The sequence below is a fragment of the Acromyrmex echinatior genome, unplaced genomic scaffold (genome assembly GCF_024713525.1).
Source record: "Acromyrmex echinatior isolate Ae372 unplaced genomic scaffold, ASM2471352v2 Scaffold26, whole genome shotgun sequence".
NCBI classification, from domain to species: domain Eukaryota; kingdom Metazoa; phylum Arthropoda; class Insecta; order Hymenoptera; family Formicidae; genus Acromyrmex; species Acromyrmex echinatior.
In genome coordinates, this window is record NW_028259060.1 from 70,982 (window position 1) to 89,005 (window position 18,024).

General features: G+C 33.9%; 1 protein-coding gene across 1 annotated transcript in view; it reads left to right on the forward strand.

The window, feature by feature from the left end:
• LOC105152351 (lachesin) overlaps positions 1-18,024 on the forward strand; it is a 73,098-nt gene that overhangs the window by 23,263 nt on the left and 31,811 nt on the right. The window lies entirely within an intron of this gene.

Here is an 18,024-nt window from a genome sequence, read left to right on the forward strand (position 1 = left end):
ATTACTACTTTAATTAATTAATGTATCTACATCTTATATTCGTTAGTTATAAACTATTAACGTTACAGAAATATATATTGTTGCTCACAAATTAATTGGTTGAAATTAATAATTTGGTTAAAGGTGTAAAGAATATTTTAATTGTAAAAATCATTAAATAAAAACATGTACAAATCACTAAATAAGAAAATTGTTAAACATAAAACATTATTTTAACTTTATTACTTTTGTATTAATATTTGATGTAATCTCCTGATAGCTCTTTTTTAGAGTAACATTAACTGTTAATAAAAATTTTTAAAATTTGTTTAAAAGTTTATAAAAGTTTTTAGACTATTTCCAACCACGCTTGTGCTTAATAGTTAAGTAGACTTCGACAATCGTCTTTTTATCTTCATATTTAAAACTTAATGTACCTACAATTTCACGATCGATGTAAACGTTGACTCGCGGAAAAATAAATGAATTAGTTACGAATTTACTTTTCGGAATGATGAAATCGACTGATATCGCTTCGTGAAACAATCATGATGATCCAACATTAGAAATCGTGTAATTCTACAATTTTGATGTCAATATCTTTATGATTCATTCGTCTATGTCTGACCCAAGATAACGAACGCTCCTGCGAGACAAGCTACGTGCTTGGGCTGCAAAAGTTACCCCTCAATTTCGTCATTTCACGACTTTTAACACTGCCGTCGATTTTGCACGTCACACATTACCGTCGACGGTAATTTTCTCCATGACGATCAAAGACATTTCTGGCCATTTGCCTGTCACCAAACCTCAAGGAGCTTGAAGTCTATTTTATCAACCATTTTCATCTTATCAAGGAACACTTTGTTTTATGAAAATAATTAAAAACTTCAATTTAATTATCGAACGTTTGTAAATATTTGAGAAATTTCAATATAATTTAAAATAAGAAATTTTTTTTCCTTGTCATTTTAAGAATAAACATTTTGATAAATCCGTAAATGTGATATACTTGCGACATACTTATTCAATTATCCCTAAAATGATCTTTTACCATTAACTGCCCAGCATCTACAATTCAGTCGATATAAGTTTGCAGTCCGAACACGTAATTCTCTTTTTGCGCTCATATCCTTCACCTTCGCGATTTGGCCCTGAGCGGATGAATCAGCGAATATGTCGTCGTCCGGAAAAGTGCTTCGCGGCCGAGAGCCCGAGGGTATGCTCGTCTTTTTGTCATGGAGTCCGCTAGACGGCTACCGTAAAATTATCATATACCACGGTAGGACGCGGACGAGAGATGTGGGAGATGCATGTATGTGTGTGTGTATGTGTGTGTGTGTGTGAATAAAGCTATACCACCTCTCTTCAACACGATGGCGGCTCCTTCTTCCATTCGCCCTAAGTCCCAGCTGACTGACAGAATAATCTGCGGCGGCAAACGAGGGAAATAATTCAGCGCCGTGCGGATAAGCAGCCGCGTGGAAAGAATACTTGCGACGCTGTGGCCGTACACGTACCGACAGGGAGTACGACCACGAGAAAATTTGCGGGTAAGAGCGAATTTATATTCTAGGCCCGTTACGCGACCCTTGATTAGCGTTTCGACGGAATTTTTGAAAGAAAGGCGAGCTACGATCGAGAGACTATCACAAGTAGGCGTGACTGCGTTATCTTAATTCAATTCGATGCACTGAATGACGTGCGATTTTTACGAAAAGTACGAGTATATTGCCGCTTGAAGATTGTTATTCCCTTTGTTCTGGCTGCATTATGATATTTATAATAGTACAGGAAAGGAACAGTTTTGCTGAAATAAATGTAGATCTGTAAATAATTTTGTTGGAATCAAAATAATTATGTAGGAGCTTGAGAAGGTTGATAATGATGCTGTTAAAAACTTGAGCAATTAATTCGAGTGTCTCACATAATTATTTTAATGGTCCAAACAAAATTATGTTTAGATCTGTATTTACCTAAATCATGTTACGTACTAAACCATATAAAGTCTTATTTTAGTAAAGTCATTTGTATAGGAAAATAAAATACTGTAAGGCCATTAGTATTATATCAAATATAATTACTTTTTTTTATCAATCGCTCTTGTCTCTTGATTAATCTCTATATTAAATATTATTGTATGAATTATAAGCCATATAATAATTGAGGGGATGATCGGAATAAAGGCCTAATTACAAAATCTTGATTTTAATAAAAATAAAAATTAACTTGCTACTTTTTATTATATACTTTTTATTAAAATATAGTATCAACTGAATTTATATGACTATCTTTAAGAAGTTACATGTTACAATACTTCTTTATTACGATCAATATTGTATAAAAAACTAATCTCAGGAAAAAGGACCTAAGTAGAATTATACCTTTATTCCGTCCATCCCCGCAATTATTATATGTTCAATTACATTATATAGCGGATTTGACGCTTTTCGAGGCCGAAATGTCCTAGCATGCCAGACTTGACTGAGAATATGCGTAAATTACCTCGTTACCGTTTGGGGAATGGTTAAGATAGTCTAATTGCTCTATTTCGAGCAACGGCCACATCACCAATTTGAGCTGAGCCACGTTGTGTACCGTGGTCGGGAATACTAAAATTTACGTACGTTTACTTGATGTATGCGCGCGGCGAGTTACCGCGGCACTTTTCCGCGTTAACGTCAATTAAAGCATTTTCGGTGCCATTACGCCATTACGTTAACGTAATTCGTTGGCTTCTTTGTTCCAGAGTGAGATATGCGCCAACTAATTACGCTTTATCACCCCTGTCGTTCCCATATATTCGACTTTCAAAACGGAGCCATTATCTTATCGCGTATATTGCATCAAGGAACAATTCGTAAAACCCCGGCAATAGCGAACGGCAGTTCTCATGAACGTGGTTTCGCGAACCCCAGATCCCTTTTCAGTGCGCCACCACCCCCGCAAGTGCCCGCTTGTAAAGGTGCCACAAATCGCACAAAAGAACCGCGAGCGATCATTTAGCGCGGTTTCCGCGCCCGGCGTCCGTTATCATCGGTAATTTTTCATCCGAGGTTTCTCCCCCACCACTATCTCTCTCTTTCACTCTCTTTCTCTCTCTTTCTCTCTCTCTCTCTGTCTCTCTTTCTCTCCGTATGAATTTGACTGTGTCATTACGATCCCAACCCCCGTATTCTACAACGGCATCGGCGCCATCTTTATCCCCTCTTAACTGTCTTCATTCCCAAGCAGCTTCTTCCTGCTCCTTTCTCCCCGCGAATCTCTAATCCGAGCAAGATGTTGCTCTTCCACCCTTCGCCGCCACGCTTACCACCTCCGCTTGAAACGAAGGAAGTCTAACGGCTCTTGGGAAGATTGGCGAGAGTAAAACGAAGAGGGAAGTAATTACTAATCTTTGAAATAATCATTTGCGCTCCCGGCCATGATGCGATCGTGCAGGGCCGTTCTAAAACTCTATTTAGGCGAAATGGCATTTAAACGATATCGTACAAGAACTGCCAAACTATTTGCAAGTATCATGCAAGTGTCATCAAACAGATATTAAAAATATAAAAACATTTATATTACATTATTTTATTTAATAATTAACATTTTATACTTATCACAGTTATTATTAATCTATTAGATTTTATAAATCTCATTTGGCGATAAAATCTGTTAAATATCTAATGTTAATCCATATATTCTAAGAGCTTTAATTTTATTGCAGCGAATAGCTCAAAATAACAATATTGAATATTCTCCCTTTCAGAGAAATTATTATTAAGTTTATTAATATTGAATTTATAGTCTGTTATTTTATCACATTATTGCTATATTTATCTATTATCATATTTGTAATTCACTAGCTCTGGAATCGATTGTGAGATATTATTTAAAACAATTCTTTCATAATACGTAAAAAGTATTCTATTTATAATATTTATTTGTAATGTGATGTGCAAGGAAATGAATGACGACGAATGTTGTGACTCCAGATTAGTTTTACAAATTGAGATTTTACGAGTACAGCACTTTTGTAATCCGATCAAACGCCCCTGTATGTCGCAAAAACGTAAATCTTCAATATTGTGCAGACATCGCGCGATTTTCCATCTGATTCTCGTTTATTTCACGCAGGTATTCAAAGATGAATTTGCTTTGCGTGGATTGACGATAGACAAATCGAAGGGACGAATGTCGGGCGATCGTCGGTAGTAGTCGGTGGTAGCATTAGGGAAAGGATTTCGTATTCGACTGTCGTCTACCTGAAGCGGCATTTGCGCACTGAAGCGCCAGGATATATATACGTACGTTCGCTCCTCTATCTCTTTCATCTCATCTCTTATCTCGGCTTCTGCTGTTAAACAGCTTACCTTTGCTTAACCCTCTATCGCATCGTACTGCCTTTAGGCAACGAACCACATATAAATAGGATAAACTATTTCAGTAATAAGATCTACTTACGTTTTATATATCACTCTATGATGATGGATAAGATGTAAGCGTGAAATTATTAACAATAAAAATTAATAAAATTAATATAGCATTGTTTATTGTGAATTGAAAAAACATATAGATTCTGTTTTATTTATTATACAATTATGTGAACGAGAAACGTCTACTCAACAATACGATACTTTATTAAGAACATAATTATCATGCCATTGAAGAACGTTTGTATATTTCCTTTTTAGTTTCGAAACGTTTCTTTATTAAATTACATTAATTTTTATTATTAACAATATTACGCTCGTTTTTTTAAATTGTCTTTCACAAACTGCTTGCTTTACGACATTACATCGAAAACACAAAAAAAGAGAGAAAGAGAGAGAGAGAGAGAGAGAGAGAGAGAGAGAGAGAGAGAGAGAGAGAGAGAGAGGATGTCTTCACGAGAAGGGCGTGTCGGTCTTTCCTATCTTTTTTTTCCTCTCTTTTGCCTGTTTTCTTTTTCAAGCCAGTGAATTAATGCACGTGCCATAAAGTACACTCCTGCAGGAGAAGCCAGCCGTTCGACTTTACGTTCTCTCGATGGAGCTACAAAACTGAACGCCGATACGTACATAGAATGGAAAAGTTAAAAGTAGGTACTTGCAAGAGTGCCGGGGATCTGGCGATGCCTATCGGCCATACTTTATCTTTTGCAAATAAAAGATGCATGTAAAGATACTTGCACGTAAAAATATTAATACGTATCGTTATTTAATTCGCAACAGTTAGGAACAGATGTCCTAATTTAATTTTTGTTGAGGCTGTGTTACGAAAAAAATATATTCATTTTTGCATAACGTTTTAATTTAAAATAGGCGAAATAATAAAAAAAAGAGATTGAACGATCAATTGACAAAAATTTTCAGAGAGAAAAAGCAAGATGTTTCAAAATATCAACTCATTGTTCAAATCAATCAAAATTTACAAAATTTGCATTAAATTATTATTTTATTATGGTATAATCGACAAGTTCATTTCATCAAATTGAGCGAAAGTTGCTTGCTCGGCGCTGTATGAGCGTTTGAGCAATTAATTACAATTAATCATTGTTAATAGACCTTAATGCGTGGTATTGGTTTTAATGTCTGCCGTACACCTTGCGATCAATTAAATTTATGCTTAGATGGAAGCTCCGCTGCGCGGAGCATATGCTATGTACACGTCACATTTTAAATCGATATATGCTAATAACGCGTTTCATGATACGCATTTCGGCTTGTTTCGACGACGCGCGGAACGTATACCGACTAATCAACTCGACATGATACGAAAATTATGTCATGTATATCATATTTAGCACAAGCATTACATTTGATACGGTTATGAGTTATTCTATACGTGCGACTGATACGCTGAATATGATCAGACTATAAAGTTGTGTGACTGTTGGCGTCGCCAGTACCGAAATAATTTTAGCTTCGGTGATGTTATATAAATCTGCATGCCGTTCTAAGTTTCGTTGTCACAATGAAACATATTGCAATTTTGTGCTATTATGATTATTATTATATGTTTATAAATAAAATTTAACCACGATGACTTTCAAAATTTTTGAAAATATGATGCAGAAAGTAATACTTTTTAGTAGAAAGGCATATGAGTTTTAATTATCACAAAATTATCACGAAACGCATGTAAGTTAATTAATGAGTTTTTAATTTTAATTATCACAATGACTTTTTGAATAAAAAAGTCATCGTGATAATTAAAACTCATATGCCTTTCTACTAAATAATTTTTTATCATCAGTTTCATTGTGAATATAGAAAAAAAAAATTTTACTAAAGTATCTAAAAATTTAACTAAATACAGATCTAAAAATAATTTTGTTGGACTATTATGTTAGGTTTAAAATTTTTACTTTTTCTTTTTAAAGTCAAGAAAAAGGGAGAGACTTTTAAGCCTTGTTTAAAGTTAAAGTAATATAGATACAATTGAGTCTAAGGCAATTCTATAGAATATATGATGAGCAAAATATGATGAGCTGTAAAAAGTTTTGACATTCTAACAACCAATTTAAGTGTCCAACATAATTATTTTGATGGTCCAACAAAATTTATTTTTAGATTGGTATCTATTATAGCTTTTTAAATACTTCAGCGTTCTTTTCTTATACAGAATTTTGAAATTTTTTCAAAAAAATGGAAAGCTGAAGCGTTGTGGACAATATTATCCAAGATCCGAAATTATATTACAAAAATATCTGGGCTTACGTTAAGATATTTTTAACAAATATCAAATAGCGAAAAAAATACCTCGAATGAGTGTCGCAATAAAATTCTATCGCAAGGGTTGGATAAAATGCAAACTAACGGGTCGTTCCACCTGGGTGTAGAATTTCATGGATTCGGTTGTGCTATACGACGGCGAAAGCATTGACAATTTATCGGCGCGAATCAACCGACTGAATGCGGCGTGCGAGATGCGACACGGAGGAATGCAGTATCGCAATTTCCGGAATGTATTACATGGTTCCATTTCTGCAGATAATCGTACCAATTCGCTCATTCCGTCATTTTAAGCGAGCCACTACGCCGTCGTTTCTCCACGACGAATTATCTGCATATCAACCTTTCCGTGCGGTTTTTTAACTAGAAACGTAACAGTTAAAATTAAAATTCGTTAACAGAATCCATCGATAAAATGCTTACGTTTCAAGCCTAAACTGTCTTTATATGTGATTTTTTTTTATGCAAAAAGGTGAAGACGACATTTGGTGTAGACAGTGAATGTTTTAAACAAAAAAGACAAGTTTAACTTTAATCTTTCCAGATCGTAAAACATATTTAAAGATTAAAGATTCATTAAAAATAATATTTAAAAAGATTAAAGATTTATTTACAATAATATTATTTGTCACAAATGTGAGGGTCAATATTTTCTGTTCAAGCAAACTGCGCCTCAATAAATAATCGTTGGACAGTTCGCTAGAAATTGCAAATCGAAACACAGGACGTCCTAGGACGATACTGGAGTACGTAATATTGTAAAATTAAATTAAAATAATTTAATATTACCAATGCTAATAAGCATTTTTAAACTACTGTAAATAATATTGCAAAAATATCACCTCAGCCAAAATTCGAAATTGGAATATTATTTATGTATATAACGGTGGTATTAATTTTGTATTCGCTCGAGAATCGGACGATTCTAATCGTAAATTTCATTGTCAGACCATCAATGTACAATAAAAAATTAACGTCATTGCGAATAATCCCCGTTTAAAACGTAATATAGGTAGCACGAAATTATAACTTTGTTACGCAAAACGGCTGAAGAGTCTAATGGATACAGCGTATGTTTGACGTTAATCCGATCGATTGGTACGATAACAGGCGTGCATGATGGAAGACAAGGATTTATCTGGTGCACGAGTCGGGAAGGATCAGGGATCCTGTTTAATTCGCGTAGGGTGTTTTAAGGCCCGAATCCCATTGGCGGACACAATGGCCGCTGTCGACAGATGTCTATCTCTCAATTTCCTGAATGAAAGTTTGCACGCATATGTAAACCAACGCGACAGTACAGTACAGCCATGCAGTGCGAGTTCTCGTGGAATTGGCGGTGCTTCAGCGAAATGCATGCGCTTCATCAGTGACATTTCACGCGATATGACTGGCATAAATCAAATTCTTTTCCTTATTCGAGATAATTAGGGGTTCTAAATGAGTTTTTCATTGGTTGACTCGCTGCTTAAGTTCGATTTTTTCCACCTTTTTTTTTTGTCATTTACCAACTACTTAATCAGCTCTCAATCTGTTCTTGAAGAAAAAATTGCTCGCTATGTACTTCCAATGTATTTCCGGTGCATTTCCAAGTATTGACATTTTCGACAAGTGCCGCCTGCCTGTGTCATTATTAAAGTTACGAGATTAATAAATAATGTATTTTTTCTTTAGGATATGAGCGTGTGTTATTGTATTTCGCAATGTTAGAGTTTATTAACTTTGCATTTTGATTCTTAGTCGTTTCGTACGGTCGTGGTCAAGACTTCTTAGTAAGACGAACTTCGTGATTTCACCTTGGCCGTTTAATTATCGGTTAACTCGTAGTTTCCTTACCCCAAACACGCGGTTAACATTTCCTTAGTTAATTGAGGCACCCTATCGACAAAGTGCGAGGAGAGTAAATCAGTGAAGGTGAATTAAAACTGCCCATGTGGCTACCCATGTGACTGCCAAGTTTGTCATTGCGTTGTCGACGCGAAAAACTTTGAGGTTCCGTACTCGGTTTTACTTATTGTTAGTATGAGCGCAATTTGCTAGAAAGCTAACGGAGATTGCCATAAACAAGCCATAAAGTGTTCACGTTTTATGCATCCATTTTACTTCACTTATCGTCCGCACTCGAACGCTCTCTTTCTCTCTTTCTCACATTCTGTCTCTCTGTCTAACGCGGCCAGATCCCCATTTTAAATGCGGACAGAACGCGGCGGGGATTTTTATCGCGAGCCGGGCGAGCTGACTTTACGTTAATCATACTAAAAATAACAGAGACGCCAGAGTGGTTTTCGCCTTGCGTATCCTTGCCGCGCGCATTAGTATGCGGCATGGGCAGAGATACCGAGCCTCGAAAAATGGGACATTAATCTGTTACATTACCTATGACAGTGAGAAACAGTGCCTTAAGTAGCTCCAAGCTGCGGGCAAACGGTGCTATTTATTACATAGAAGCGTTCCTTGTTGAAAAATATATAGTAATTCAGTGACACGCGCGCGAAAGGAAGAAGTTGTCCTATTGTTGCTTTCTTTTATGATTATTGATATGATTTGGGGTTACTCTGATTAAGACATGACTTCATGTTCTCTGCCATGTAAGGAAATGACAGTTAACACTTAGAATTTATGGTATTAAGATTTATTTCATTAGGATTAGTACATATTATTGTGTGTAGAATACTCGTATGATTTAATAATAATGGACAAATATAGTTAGAAAAGTAGGAAATAAGTTTATTCATATATCGCAAAATTAATTTTTACATTGATCGAATTTTTATCATGAACTTAAAACATTAGAATTGAAATTTCTTTAAATAATTAATTATTTTCTATATGGAGAATGCTGGATTGCTTTCCCTAAATTATAATAAATGCAACTGATTATAAGTTGCATTTATTTGAAGGCATCATGAAAATTCATATAACATAAATCCTACGATTTTTAAAATTTTTAATATCTACATATTGCAACAAGAGAAGAAACATCTATTAGGTGTTGGAATTAATTCGTAGCGTTTTTAATGAAAAAATGTTATTTATTTCACATGAGCATTAAAAAATACATTAATGAAAGTACTTCCCATCACTTGTAAAACGCTACGAATTAATTCCAACACCTAATATAATTTATTCTTTTTTTTTTTCATTTCATTTCTTTAACCTAAATTCGCTTCTCTTGATTTTTATTTTGATTCTCGTTTTTTTTTATTGTTTTAAAAATAGAATTCTCGATTGCTAACAATTTTTTATAACAGAATCTGTATTGCTATTTTGTACTTTCCGCACTTCTTCTATTTCCGAAATAAAATTGATATCTATATTAATTAATACATTAATATTCTGATTGAATGTCTGTCTAAAATAATTACCGTCTCTTCCATGTTTTAACAATCTTTTGAATCTCTCATCACTTGCTTTTCTCTCCGCAATTTTTATCATTTGTTCTTGTTTTTTTTTTATACATGTTACATTACCGCTTATGAGAAATTCATATATACAGCATATACTTCTTTACTTTTACTCGCATTCATTTATCTAGCTTATCTCGTCACACGCGCGAGTTAGAATACCATAAAAATTCATAATCTAACGGACGTGGTACCGATAAGTATTTACATAAATATTTATATTTCAAAGTAGAGATACAGAGATACACAAATAGATGTTATCAATTATTGAGAAACATATGATATTTTACTAACTAATGGCGCGCATTATTTCTTTCCATTATTTCTTTCAGTATGACAAATTTTACTCTCCATATTAGATATTTCATTTCACTAATTTTTAAAAATTCTATGGAGTTACTCTCACTTATTATATTTTTAAATGTTTATATATTATTTTAAATAATTAACATAATAATAATTATGTTAATTATAACAATATATAAACATTTAAAAATATAACAAGTGAGAGTAACTCTACAGAATTTTCAAAATTAATTATTTATCTTTCATTTTTGTATCTTTTTTCTTTTACTATATTATAATTTTTTTTCTACACTATACATTATTGATGACAAATTTTCTCTCTTTAATTGAAATTACTTTCTATGACAATTTGTTATTATTTCACCGCGGGTATGTCATAGAAATGCAAGCGAGCGTCTTTCCGTTTGCTAAGCAAAACTGTTTAACGCGCAAAATGTCCTTTGATCCCCGATCGTTTCGAGACCACACGCTCGCTAAATTTAAACGAAATTGGATGGAAAGAGGTTACAGAGATCGGTTTTAATGTAAATATTTTTGGTAGCTTTTAAGAAAAAAGTCATTCAGCATTTTCTTGTTTAACAACAGTTTTATTATTAAGTTTACTATATCGATTTAGGAAATAATAATGTTTAAAGGACTGTTTGTTTTAAAAAAAAAGATTTCGAAAGAATTGACATAAAAAAGATACACGAGCAAGAAAAATAAATAAGAGGACTTTTTAAAATAATATGTACCTATTTATTTTATTTAAAGTAATAATAATATATGGTAAGAAAATCTCTTTTCCTCGCTCTATTTCATGTAGCTCTCTGTTTCCTTAATGTAATATTTTATATGTTAAAATATTTGCACAAACGCGAATCTTTGTATATAGAAATTTTGTCAATACAATCGTTTATGCTTGGCTTGTAAATGATTGATACGAACGGATGGAGTATATGCAGGATAGTAACTGGTAGCGTAATGCTGCTGCCAGTTGTCGTTACGGAGATAGTTTGTACCAGTCAAGTTTCATGATACTGTTAAGTAAGTTTGCGAAAGCCTTGGTTTCCGCGATGAAAATCGCAGCAGCGCACCTGCATATGCTTAAAACAGATATGCATATAGTGATGTTTCAGCAATTCACGTAATCATGTTAGCAATCTTGAAACACAACGTTTCTCTAAAAGTTTTACACTCGATACACACACAGAAATTAGTGTTGCTTTTACAAAACTGTTGACTTTTAATCAGAAATAAAAAGGAACTGTTTAAAATGAATATTATAAAAAGAAATAAATGCGTATATCTAAATTTTTAATTTTTTTTTTAGAATAATTTCCTTTTAAGAAAATAGTTTTTAGAAACGTAACTTAAAAACGTAACTAATCAGCTTTAGAGATTATGTTAAATAAAGACAAAACGTAACGTTGTTAACTCTATTAATGAAATTAATGGAACTCAGGCAGACATAGATTATACAAAATATAACTTTGAAAGATACGTTGTATAAAGCGACACTTTTCATTTGTATAATTAACACTACTGTGTCGATGTTAAGTGGAGCAGTAAGCCAGTGAGCTGATTCTGAGCTATGCGAACCCTTCCTGCGGCTTCTCCTCGTTAAAGGTGAAGACACTCTGAACTAAATCGGAGAACCATTCCTCCACCCATCTTGTCCCACCTCTCAACTACCTTTCACTCTCTACCCCATCTTCGCCGCCGCGTTTTCGGTCCTCATTCAGGCAACCGTTTGACATCTGAGAGACCTGGGACACCGGTGCCGAATACCAGTCGAATTACTGTAAATCGAACTGCCAGCTACCTTCCAGCAAACGTCCCGAGAGACGGTTGAGTCCCGATCTTAAGTCTGTGTATTAGCGCTTACTGAATTCCCGCTCTCTAAAACGAGAATTGCAGCTCATTGCACGTCGGGGTACATAGTCCAAATTCTCGAATTTAAATACAAACAATTATTGTGCTCGACTTTCGATTTTACAATAAATTAAAAATAATCTTTATGTAATTAAACTGTTATTAATCAAAGCGGTTTTCTTATATTCTGACTTTTCTTTAAGATATGAAATATCGTATAGAATTAAATATCGCTATACTTGATAATAACAGTCAAGCTTGCTAGTGTAACCTTCCGATCGGTTTCTTAGGCGACAACATTGTAACAATGGACGATGGAATGATTTGAAATCACACCTGAATAATTCGTACAATCTAGAAGGAAGGAAGGCCATCAGCTGGATTAAAGGCAGGACCAATAAAGTAGAAAACGCTACAAAACCGCCAGTATGAAAACCGACGGTACAGGGCAGCGCGCTTGCCGTGATAAATCGATTTCGTGTGAAACGAACCGTGAAAAATGGCGGGCAGTCGCACGTGGAAAATGTGTTTCGGCTGATAGCGCTTTCGACGCACTCTCTCTCTCCCTCTCTCTCTCTCTCTCTCTCTCTCTCTCTCTCTCTCTCTCTCTCTCTCTCTCTCTCCCTCTCTCTCTCTCTCTCTCTCTCTCTCTCTCTCTCTCTCTCTCTCTCTCTCTCTCTCTCTCTCTCTCTCTTCTTCTCTCTGTCTATCTCTCTTCCTTGCAGGCCTCGTTGGCGCCGGTTAATGCAGTTGACCCTATGCAACCGTAAATCTAATCCCGCTGACTGCCGGACGCCAGTTAGGCTCGCTGAACGATCTCTTAAGGGTCACCGAAAGGAGCTAATGTAGCGTTAAATAATTTATAAAAAAGTAGGTCGAAGAATCTTGCTCAGGTAGATCAAGTTTTGATAAAAGTTGCCTGCACTTTCGGATGCAACTCTCTTTTCTTTTTAAAGCTAATTTTTTACCTTCCTTCTTTCAGTCAGCGCTCTAATGATGAAATTTATACGAATTCCAAATAACTTGAAAAAGATAAATTATTTATGATGTTGATTTACATGGATTAATAATTCAGTTAACATTTTATTAGGCATCAAGTGGGAGTTTCTAAAATTAAATTTTTCATTAAGCATAAAAAATAGTCAGAAATGAAGATGTGATCATTAACATCTTTTTTTTCACAAAATTTAACGAAATTAAAGATATTTTATATAATATAATGACAAATGAATACGGGAATCTACATAATAAGTTAACAGCAAGGGATGATAAAAATTAGAATTTGGATTGTAACTATGCGATACATATTTTTTAGAGTTCGAAATTTAAATCACTTCAAGGGATAAATCATTTAAAGGGTGTTTAGTATAGAAATGATAAAAATATTTTCAAATTAAGACAAATGATTATGTCGAAAAAACGATTGGAAGCGATTATAGCTTGAGGAAACTGCTGTTGTTTCATAGGAACGAGGTCAAGAGAGCCTCAAGATTGACGATGCGGAAGCATTAAGGAAGGGCAAGGTCAACGATAATGTTCTTATCGCGCTTGTGAAACAGCTGCTTGCTTATCGTGCCTCACAGGTTCCCTCTCGTTAGACGATATGCGCATTACGTTCTGAAGATAATCTGATCGAGCAAATAATCCTACGATCCAACACAATTTCAGGAATGTCTCGAACGTGTCTCTGAAGAGAACATTTCGCATAGTATTATTTTTAATTTCATCTTGGCTAGATTGCATTTTCTTAAGTCTTGCACGTGGAAAGTATATATCAATGGACTTTAAAATTACTGAAAACATTGATGTAAAAGAAGAAGTAAGTGAACGAGAAAATAAACGAATTAAGTGATAATCAACACTCGATAATCAACAGTTTTCAGTCGTTTTATCATTTTAATTATTTTTAATCATTTTAAAATTCAAATTATATTATTTGATGATATTTTACAATTGTACACTAAAAAAATTTCTGATTGAAAAAGGACGAATTAGAAATTTGTGGTTAAATTTATTGGAATTTTAGTTATGGAAAATTCTGGTTGATACAATATTTCTGGTAAAATCTATTAAAATTCTTATATTTTTGCCAGAATAATTATATCAATTAGAATTCTAATTATCTCAAATAGAATTCCAATAGATTTAACCAGAAAATTCTGATTCGTCCATTTTCCAACAAAATTACTATTTAATCCAATCAGACCATTTTTCTTAGTGTAGTAATTCTCAAAAAAATTCTTTATATATCACACTCTAGTCACAGGATACTCATATTTGATAATAATATTTTTAAGAAATATATAATAATTTTACATGAAAAGAGATAGAACAAATTTTCATTTTCATTTTCGGGAAACGTTTGTTAAAAACTGAAAAATTAGTAATATCTTTCTCCCTTTTAAGCATACATGATTTTCCTGTCATAAAGTTATAGTGAAGCTTGTTGGAAATAACGGGAAATAAAAGTAGTCTTGAAATCTTTTTCATAAAGCTTTGCAATAAACTAAATTAAATTAAATTAAATTAAATTAAATTAAATCTGTAATTATTTCTCTTTAATACAAATTTTTACAAAGTTAAAGAAAAAATTTTCATAATTGATAAGCGTACAGGTCTATTTTTCTTTTCTCCCCTCACGCGGATAATTTGACAGGAAAGCAGCGCGTAGCGGTTCGACTGGAAACATCGAGGCAAAATTTTATACGTTGCATACTGCCTGAACAAGTCAGCGCGTCCAGCCATTCTTTATTAAAGGGCATACCGATCCAGAAAGCTTCAAGGCCTCTTGCGTGATGAATGTAAGGCTGAACTCTTGTAACCTAACCCGTCTCGACCTAGCCTACCTTTACCGAAAGGACGTACCTTCAACTCTGTTTAACTTCCACCTGAATTAGCTTTCATCTACCTTGCGGGTCGTTCCACACATTGTTCTCCGCAATCTAACTCGACGTCGTTTACATTTCGCAGTGGCCCGTGCTAATGTTTAAACCCTTCACCGTTCACCGCGGATCACTTTGCTCGGTAAAACATCTATTACCTATAAAAATTTACCGCCTGAGGCACGTATTGTTATACGCCGTGAGTTGAAATGAAATTTTGTGAGAATTATGAATCTTTAATTCCTTTTTGATACATTGAGAACAATTTCTAATTGAAAACAAATAAGCTAGAAGATTCTGCAGGTCGTAATTCTTCAGGTCAGTCAGAATTCTGGATATCTTAACTAGAATTATATAATATTTTTCTTATTGTAGTAATAACGCAATAATTTTATCAATACAATTACGCGTTTACTTTTATTTTTCTTACGTATATGTTCGTTAATTAAAATTCCGATAAAGTGGAACGTTTCTATGGATTAAATTAAAGAATAAGGATATATTAAAGAATGGAAAGTTTTTTAGTAGCTTATATCTGAAGAAATAGGTTGTTGCCGTATTCTTACTAAGAAAGTACAAGTATTTTTAAATCAGTGAAAGAATACGAACGTAAAAAAAGATGCAAAAACCTTCCAAAAAACTTTATAATATATATAGATCTCCTGCTATTAATTACGTAAAATAATGTACTGTTGGTGCATACGAAGAAGTGTCTTACGTTGAAAAACACTCTGCTTCCATCGATCGAATTTGACATCGCGTGCAGAAAACAATTTGAGATAAAAAAACGAAGTAGGATGTCCAACGATCGACTCTAGTCGCAGGCCTTCGTACCAGTAAAGCTCGAGCTTGTCTGCGCAATAAGGATCCGAAGCATTACGGACAACCTAGGTCGGTCCCGTCCCATCTCACCCTCAGACGGAATGTTTTGCATTTTAAGAAGGTGTCGGATATCCTTTGCGTTATCCGAAGACAGGCCTTCCCTGTTGCCTCGCGCTTGTCGCGAAGCGAGGGTACGGAGCAAAGAAGGGAAAAAGGGAGGGAGACACGAGAGGCAGAGAAGAGCGATCCCTCCCTTGAAATCCGTAGTAATTCACGGTCCTGTATTACGTGGCAAAAAGAACACCCCTCCCTTCTCTCTCTCTCTCCCCTTCGGCGAGACGACCGATGCTAGCAGGGTCGCTTTACAGTGAACGAACGGAGAATTCGCACGAACGTGTTAGCAGAAGCGTCCGTTGTTAGCTACATTTAATGATATTTATTTTAGGTACGCGTTACCTTCGTCGACGTTAAAAATTACAGTCGCAATATTCTCGAAAATTTCTCAATCTTAATATTATGTTTTATATAAATATTTTATAGACAAATCCAACTTTTTGTGTGGAAAACTGACAGAATAGAAATAGATTTTTCTTTTTTTTTTTTCTGCTACTTCGTAATACTTGCATTATAAGAAGAGTCATGGAAACATTCTCTAATTACTTTTACTTGTAACATTAAGAATCTATTTATATTTGTAAAAATATATTTGTAATATATACTATATATATATATATATATATATATATATTATATATATTATATATTTCTCAAAATAAGAAATTTTTAAGACTTTCGATGATTCAAGACCCCAAATATTCCAAGGATATTAAAAAATTGTTCATTTCCGAATAACGTACGAAACAATTCGAGATTCTTATCACATATTCGAATAGATTTACACTTTGTGTTTGTTATTAGTTGTAGGATACCATTTATATAATAATAAATTTATAATAAACGATAAAAGAGTAATATTCTATAAGTAAAATTAATAAATGCTCAAGAGACGAAAATTTGGAAAAGTCGTTGTGAGCGAATGAAAGAATTGAAAAATAGTCATCGGAAAAAGGATTGGTTGGACTCTCGTGTGGTCATTTTCTAGAGGACTCGAAGGACAATTGCATTTAATCGAGTCGCCGTTTACCGAGGCTCTTGCTTAAAGGAGATCCCAGATGAAACGAGAGCAAACTCGATCGTTCCGGTATCTAGGAGCTGACAAACTTTGTTTTTCTTCCTTTTCCTGGAAAACCCTTTTAAAAAAGCAGTACTTTCTCTTTACTGTAAGATACATTTCTCAAGTTGTCTTTTAATGATTCTATTTTATTAAATAATTAAAATTAGTTATTAATTTACGGGGAGATTTGCGACTCGTGTAACCATTGTGCAATAAATTACAGAAAATTGCTGAATTCAAAGAAAAAGATTATAAGATGGATCTTATTTCTTTGAGAAATTGCGACCGTATAAAAGAAGTATTCTATAAATCAAGAAATAGATGTGTATAAGGAAAAATAAACAGAGATTTAAAACTCATTTATAATTAAACTACGTAATTTCGTAAGTTTAAGAGAAAAATTTATCTGTCCATCATATGAAAAGTCTTTCGTTTTATAAAATAAAGTTTCTACCATTTTTGACATGAGTACAGAGAGAAAAGAACATTTAATTCTCGGTGGAATTTGTAAAGTTAGCTTCTCCGTCCTTGATTTTGTTCGACGAATAACCGATATATTATTTAAATACTAAAATCATTTATGTGATTTCGAGCATCTTTTCATCGTATGCGTCAGCTCAGATTTTTGACATATAATTTCAAATCGACATCTTCTACTCATTGATTTCTATCCCGGGAATAACGCGCGTTTGAACAAAAATTTCAATTCAATTCCGTTATTCTCTACATTCGAGAAACGCAGTCGTTTGCTTTTGTTTATATTCTTACTATTTGTGCAATCGTCAAGCATTGATATCTGACTTGTTTTGTATGATATTTTTCTCGTGAATATTGCGATACTTTGCGAAAGAAAATGGGTTAGGTATATTCTTATAAGGTTTAAGTTAAATTGGAGCGTTCTT